This window comes from Ruditapes philippinarum, unplaced genomic scaffold (genome assembly GCF_026571515.1).
Source record: "Ruditapes philippinarum isolate M1 unplaced genomic scaffold, ASM2657151v2 ctg2661_1_1_1_1, whole genome shotgun sequence".
In the NCBI taxonomy this organism is placed as follows: domain Eukaryota; kingdom Metazoa; phylum Mollusca; class Bivalvia; order Venerida; family Veneridae; genus Ruditapes; species Ruditapes philippinarum.
Window position 1 is genome coordinate 83,960 of NW_026853304.1, and position 8,095 is coordinate 92,054.

Sequence of the window (8,095 nt, forward strand, 5' to 3'; positions counted from 1 at the left end):
AATCTAAACTTAACTTAACTCTCCCTGTAATCTCAACTCAACTCTCCCTGTTATCTCAACTTAACTCAACTCTCTCCGTAAACTAAACTCAGCTTGCCTCGTAATCTCAACTCAACTCTCCCCGTAATCTCAACTCAACTTAACACTCACTATCAACTAATCTCAACTCTTCCCATAACCTCAACTTAACTGAACTATCCCCGTAAACTCAAGTCTCCCTGTAATCTCAACTCAACTCTCCCCGTAATCTCAACTCAACTCTCCTCGTAATCTCAACTCAACTTAACTTATCCCTTTATCTCAACTCAACTCTCCCCGTAATCTCAACTTAACTCTCCCCGTAAACTCAACTCCCCATAACCTCAGCTCTCCCCTTAACCCATCATTCAACTTTCCTCTTCAACTCTTCACTTAACTCTCCCCCTAACTAAACTAGAATGAAAACTGGTTTATTGAAAATATCATAGGAAAAAGTTTAAGAAATTCAGCAGGTTAATTAAATGTTTACAACACAATATAAAGTTGGTGATTGACACATCCCTTCCAATTGATAATATATGCATAATGTCTGTTCTTCTATTACATATCCATAGTTTGAAGTATGTTTCCTGAAATATAAAGAAATACACATTTTATTATATTTTTTTTTTCAACAAATAATTTTTCAACTTGGCAGTATTTTTATTTTCTTAAAGACATCACCTCTGATAATTTCAGCATAAAAGGCAGTTGAGAATCACAATGCAATGTTAATAACTAACATCTGAAAATATTTATTTACTTCACAGCGTTTGAAACTGATGTATCATAATTATACAATTATTAACCAAACAATTAAAAGAGGGCGAAAAATTTGATACTAAACGTTGATTAACATTGTTTTTCTAATACCATTTGTTTTTCCTAAAAAAATTGATCTATATTAAAAACACTACAAGGCATGATTATAAAGATCAAAAAGATATAAATTTCTTAAAGGAAGAAAGAGGTTGTGGGAAATTATCAAGTTACCTATGACTGCCATGTATATATGTAGTTTCTGTCATCTTTATCAGATCTGTATCTGCTAGGATGGGTTTCCCTGAAACAACAATCATTATTTTTGAGTTGGATTGTAGCTTTAAGTGCAATACGTTCTTTCTCCCTGAGATTTCTACACTTCTTCTCAGTGAGATCTATCTCCCTACATAGTTTCATGTTTTATACCTTTTATAGTTCTATAGTTATGTCTCAGACAATGTTCCAAGTGTAAAAACGAACAAAGGGCAATAACTTCAAAATTTGGGCTGGGAGGGTTATGGTTCTTCTGCACTGCACTTCTACTCAAGGCTATATACCTCTAAAGTTTCACGTTTATACCTTTTATAGTTCTCAAATTATGTCCAGGACAAAATTCAAAGTGTCAAAATAAAAAAAGGGCAAAAAACTTCTGAACTGCACTTCTACTCATTCAAATGTATCATTATTATGTTGATACCAGGTTATATAGTTCCCAAGTTATGTCGCAGACAAAGTTCAAAGTGTAACAGTGAACAGAGGGCAATAACTAAACTCCAAAATAAGAGAAGGGATAATAACTGTTATTATGCACTGCACTTCCACTCAGTTAGATCTATCTTGTAACCTACAAAGTGTTAAGTTGATATGTTTCATAGTTCTCAACTTATGTCACAGACAAAGTTCTAAGTGAAACAAGAGCTGTTGGTAGGACAGCAACGCTCGACTATTCTTAGTGTTTGATAGTAAAAAAAAAATGCTTCATACAGTTACCTCCTCCTGTTTACAGGTTGGGGTAATGATGGTGAACAAGTGTGCAAAGTTTCAAAGCCATATGTCAATGGACTTTGAAAATATTTGAGGTATTACAAAAACTTTAACATAAATTCTAAGTCAAAAAAGGGGCATAATTCTGTCAAAATGCTTGATACAGTTACCTTCCTCCTGTTTACAGGTTGGGGTAACGGATGGTGAAACAAATGTGCAAAGTTTCAAAGCCATCTGTCAATGGATTTTGAAAATATTTGAACTATTACAAAAACTTTAACGTAAATTCTAAGTCGAAAAAGGGGCATAATTCTGTCAAAATGCTTGATACAGTTACCTCCTCCTGTTTACAGGTTGGGGTAATGATGGTGAACAAGTGTGCAAAATTTCAAAGCCATATGTCAATGGACTTTGAAAATATTTGAACTATTACAAAAACTTTAACATAAGTGGTTACGCCGACGCCGATGCCGACGCAGACGCTCTGGTGACTACAATAGCTCTACTTATTCTTATCGAATAGTCAAGCTAAAAAGGGAAATAACTCCAAATTAGGCAAAGCAGAGTTAAAGTTCTTTTGCAATGTACTTCTACTCAATAAGATCTATCTACCTACACAGTTTCTTGTTAATAACAAGAAACCCCTTGTGGTTTTAGAGTTATATCCCAGACAAAGTTCTAAGTGTAAAAATAAACAAAGGACAATAACTCCAAAATTAGGCAAGAAAGAGTTATCTTTGTTTGCACTGCACTTCTACCCAATGAGATCTATCTACCTACAAAGTTTCATGTTGATAGCTCTTACATCATATATATATATCATTATATAAGAGTAATGTCCAGGTCAAAGTTCAAAGTGTAAAAATAAACAAAGGACAATAACTCCAAAATTAGGCAAGACAGAATAATGATTCTTTAGCACTGCACTTCTACCCAATGTGATCTATCTACCTACAAAGTTTCATGTTGATACCTCTTATAGTCTTAAAGTTATGTCCAGGACAAAGTTCAAAGTGTAAAAATAAACAAAGGGCAATAACTCCAAAATTAGACCAGACAAAGTTATGGTTTTTTTTGCACTGCACTTTTACCTAATGTGATCTATCTACCTACAAAGTTTCATGTTGATACCTCTTATAGTTTTATAAAGGGCGATTACTCCAAAATTGAGCAAGACAGAATTATGATTATTAAGCACTGCACTTCTACAAAATGAGATCAATCTATCTATAAAGTTTCATGTTGATATCTCTTATAGTTTTAAAATTATGTCCAAGATAAAGTTCAAAGTGTAAAAATAAACAAAGGGCAATAACTCTAAAATTAGGCAAGATAGAGTTATGGTTCTTTTGCACTGAACTTTTACCCACTGTGATATATCTACCTACAAAGTTTCATGTTGATATCTCTTATAGTTTTAGAGTTATGTCACGGACAAAATTCAAAGTGTAAAAATAACAAAGGGCAGTAATTCCAAAATACATTTACTCAATGAGATCTATCTACATACAAAGTTTCATGTTGATACCTCTTGTTGTTTCAAAGTTATGTCTTGGACAAGAATGGCAAACAGATGGACAAAGCGGCTATGGGGAGCATAAAAATTCAAAGATATCACAAGAAGAACATCGTTATATTTCCTATAACTTGCCCATGCGACCACATGTATTCATCACATCAACTGACTTCTTAAAGGGACTCCACTGAGGTTTTTTGACATGATGGGACTGAAAATATTTTTTCCAGATAAATGTACCATTTGATGTAGGTTTAGACCACAAATCTTTGTACAAAATGTCAGATCATTCGCGCACTTCGTTTTTGCAGAATAATTATTCAAATTGTAAAAAAATGACAGAAAATGAAAAGCGTTTAAACGCTTTTCACTCAAATCGGGATAAGAAAAGCATAAAAATACGATTTTCAATTTATTTCAAAGTACATTTCTTAACTATCTTTGCATATATTTCTGTTTAAAGTGCCCCAGCTCATTTATGTAAGAAATTCAAATGTTATGTTTTAGGCTTTTAAACCTGTCAAGTGTGAACGTCGTAGCCTCGTGATGTCAAGAGTGTTAACAATCAATACGCAATACTGTATAAGTGGATTATTTTGCAAATGTCAAAAAGAGGAATTTTTGTATGCGGATTTATTTGTGAAAATATGATTCCTTTAATTTTATATCTATAATCAAGCAGGTACATGTTAAGAATATGTTGCTTTTGTAATCATTCTATACAGTAACTTTACATCTTTATTATTTATATAATTGTTTGAAATGTACATTTCTTTGTCATATTTTGAAACATTTTTTTTGTTATATGAATAACCTTTTGTGTTATTTATATATTATTTCATTAAAACACAAACAAGCAATGAGAACAAGAACTGTCAGAGGACAGTAATGCTCAACTATTCGAAAAATTGTCACAATTAAAAAAAAGTGTGTTTCATTGAATATAATAATGCTTACCTATATGAATACATAAAATTTATCAAGTTAATTACTGCTTTATCATTATAAATGCATAAATTTGTTCCAAAAAAGGCAAAAACCCTTCAGTAGTTTATAATGGAGATACTAGCTTACAAGCAAAAACTTTACCAAGAATTTCTAAGCCGAAAAAGGTGCATGATTATGAAAAAAATAATCAGAATTATGGGACTTGTGCCAATCATGTTAAATAATCACAGGGAACATGTGTGTGAAGTTTAAATCCATTCCGTTTAGTTGTTATGCAGATACCAGCTTGCACGCAAAAACTTAACCAAGAATTTTGAAGTCGAAAAAGGGGCATAATTATGCAAAAAAGCAAATCAGAGTTATGGGACTTGTGCAAATCATGTTAGATTAGCATTGAGAACAAGTGTGTGAAGTTTCAATCCATTCCCTTCAGTAGTTATGGAGATACAAGCTTGCACACAAAAACTTTACCAAGAATTTCTAAGTCGGACAAGGGGCATAATTATGTAAAAAAGCAAATCAGAGTTATGGGACTTGTGGCAATCATGATGAATAATCACAGAGAACAAGTGTGTGAAGTTTCCATCCATTCCCTTCAGTAGTTATGGAGAATACCAGCTTGCACGCAAAAACTTAACCAAGAATTTCTAAGTCGAAAAAGGGGCATAATTATGCAAAAAAGCAAATCAGAGTTATGGGACTTGTGCCAATCATGATAGATAATCACAGAGAACAAGTGTGTGAAGTTTCAATCCATTCCCTTCAGTAGTTATGGAGATACTGCTTGCATGCAAAAGCATAACCAAGAATTTCTAAGTCGAAAAAGGGGGATAATTTGGCAAAAAAGCAAATCAGAGTTATGGGACTTGTGCCAATCATGTTATATAATCACAGAGAACAAGTGTGTGAAGTTTCCATCCATTCCCTTCAGTAGTTATGGAGATACCACCTTACACGCAAAAACTTAACCACGGGGACGCTGACGCCAACAAATGGGTGACTGCATTAGCTTGATTATTCTGCGAATAGTCGAGCTAAAAATTAATCTCAGTACCTGAACATTTATACTTATTCATGTAAGATGCTGTCACATGAAAATGAGTTTTCAAATGATAGACGAAAGTTTGTCTAAAAAGAAATCAATTTTGCGTGATCAATTATTTGCGAATAATTTCAATATGCAAAAATCGCAAATATACAGTATATGAATATTTTTAGCATATGCAAATGAATAAAGTACACATGTGATGGGTATTATCGAATTAATTAAAAGAACAAATCAAAGCTTTGTCCCTACTGTGATGGGGTATATGCTTCTGTTAATATTTAGATTGCATTGACTTGACCTTGAACTTGATTAGCCATTAATCAATTGTTACAATTAGATGTACTTTATCTATTTCAAATCAAAAGTACACAATTAACAGAGAGCTTATGTGATTTTTAGTGTCAGGGACAAGAAAAAACAATAGAGGGAAAAAATGTTTAACATGTACATCTACGGGTTCGTCCAATTACCCCTAGACACCCCAAGACTTAACCGCAAGACACCCAAAGTAACTTATCTATTGTGTTAATCATATACAACCCCCCCCCCAGTGATAACCAAAGGGGAGAAACTACGTACAACCAATGATAATATTGGAATTATCTCCCTGAGGTAGTGTGACAGGTTGGAAGTAAATAAATAAGATGTTCTTCTCCCTAACTTGTTGGAATTAAATACTTGATGTAATTTTGCAATTCTTCAAAATTTAATAATATGTTTGTTTGTATGCGGTAACATAAAATATAGCTAGAATGCCATGATTATACATTATGACATTCAGTTTTAACAGATCAGAACAAATTTTTTTTTTTCAAACATATATTTTGTAATAACTGTTTAAACAAATATGTCAAGCAAAAAATGACATTGTCACAGAAACAAACTTGCACCAGTAACCCTGGCATTATTTCATTGTTTTAAACTATTTTGCACAAAAGGAATATACTTATAATTATCATGATTCTTACATTAAAATCAGTAAAACAATTACAACAATGTCAGACAAGAAATGCAGGGTTTTTTTATTTATCATTCCATTCAGAGTTATAATCAGTGAAATATGGTTTATCACTTGTTGGCATGTACATGTGAAATTCATTTTCTCAGAAGGGAGATAATTCAATGTGTACACATAGTTACCTCCCTTAAATAATGTAAAATTATTCCACATTTACATGATGTCAGTTAAAGTGTCTTGGTAGCCTTTGGGTGTCTTGGCATAGTCTTGGGGTAGTCTTTTGGTAATTAGACTGACCGAGAATTACGTAATGTATCAAAACTGATCAGAAAGTCATTTTCTTATTTTGGCATCTATTAAGATTATCAGAGTGTTATAATTTTTAAACATTTATATAAATGTAATTGAAAAACCTCACCAAAAAGGAAAGATATCATAAATTTTAACTTTCTCTCATGCTTTGTTCCTGCAACAGTTGCATTAAGGAACTCCACTGATTTTTTTTAACTTGACGGGACTAGAAATATTTTTCCAATATTTAAGAATCATTTGATGTAGGCCTAGACCAATAACTTAAAGTGTGCAAATTTTCAGATCATTATCACACCTTCTTATACCAGAATCATCCATTATTAATGAGCAAAATGCAAAGCGTTGCAACACTTTTCGCTCAATTGGGCTACAAATTACACAAAAAAATTGATTTCCAATTTAATTTCGGGCATACTCTTTTGTCAGCCTTTGCATATTTTTCCATTTTAACTGCTTCACTTGATCTATGTACAAATAAATGTTTTATGTTAATTTTTGGTGTTTCCCTTCAATACACTTTTAACTGTATTCAAGAGTAACTTATAACGCACTTGACATTATCAAATTTGCCTCAATTTTGAGTTTAATTAAAAAAATATTTTTTATTGAATAGTTCAAAGAAAAAAAAGAAGAAAAAAAATACAAATTAACTTCTTTATTGATTTAACCACTTTGCAATTTCAATTTAAACACATACACATGTTAAATCCCCATGGCCTAATTTGATCTGTAAATGAAGATATTTCCAATGACTTACATGTATCAATCTATTTATAATAACTTCTTTAAAGTTTGGTTATTTATTTTCACCACTTAATTATCAATCTTGACTTATTAAAATGTGATAAATGTGCACATGTCTAAAAAAATTATAATGAATAAACATTTATTTCTACCCTTTTTTTATGGTTCAACTAAATAGTGTCCATCTATCATCACTCTACAGTATTTAGTGAGCTGTCTGTCCAAGGTTGACATGATTGACATCTGTAATAACAAAATATAAATCAGATTTTCAAAATGAAAATAGATTTCTGCATGAGGATTAATGTGTCTTAAAATTTGATGAAAATAAGCAACCACACAAGCACTCCCTATATTATTTCTGGGATGATCTATTAATGTTATTGTAAACATGCATATACAACTTTATGTATAACTTGGTTTAATTTAAGGTGCATTAACCTTTAAAGCATATTTGAACAAAAGAGTTAAAGATAACTTAAAAATTAAACATTGCTTTTTATAATGATTGATAAATGTATTGGTTTGTTTTGTTTTTCCTTTTTTCATTGGTTTGGTTATATGTTAATTGCACCATATGGTTAGTGGCAAAGGACGGCCACACCTTCAATGCATTATTTCAGGCAAAAAGGGGCACCTAAGTAGAACCACTGACGTTTTTGTAAGCTAGCAGGGCAGCTTCCTCACAAGAAAGAATTAAAATCCCTTTCATGATTATTCCTCTTTTAAATGAACTCAAAGAAGGGACCTTTTCTAAAGACTTTGTATTTATAAATTAGATTTTTTGTCAAGAAACTGACAATTT

General features: G+C 31.9%; 1 long non-coding RNA gene across 1 annotated transcript; it reads right to left on the reverse strand.

The window, feature by feature from the left end:
- Nucleotides 1–433: 433 nt before the first annotated feature.
- LOC132736437 (uncharacterized) lies at nt 434–7,547 on the reverse strand. Its single transcript, XR_009626576.1, has 3 exons — nt 7,443–7,547; nt 1,012–1,081; nt 434–608 (listed from the first exon to the last, which is right to left on the reverse strand). It is a non-coding gene; the product is annotated as an uncharacterized LOC132736437 (long non-coding RNA).
- Nucleotides 7,548–8,095: the final 548 nt, after the last annotated feature.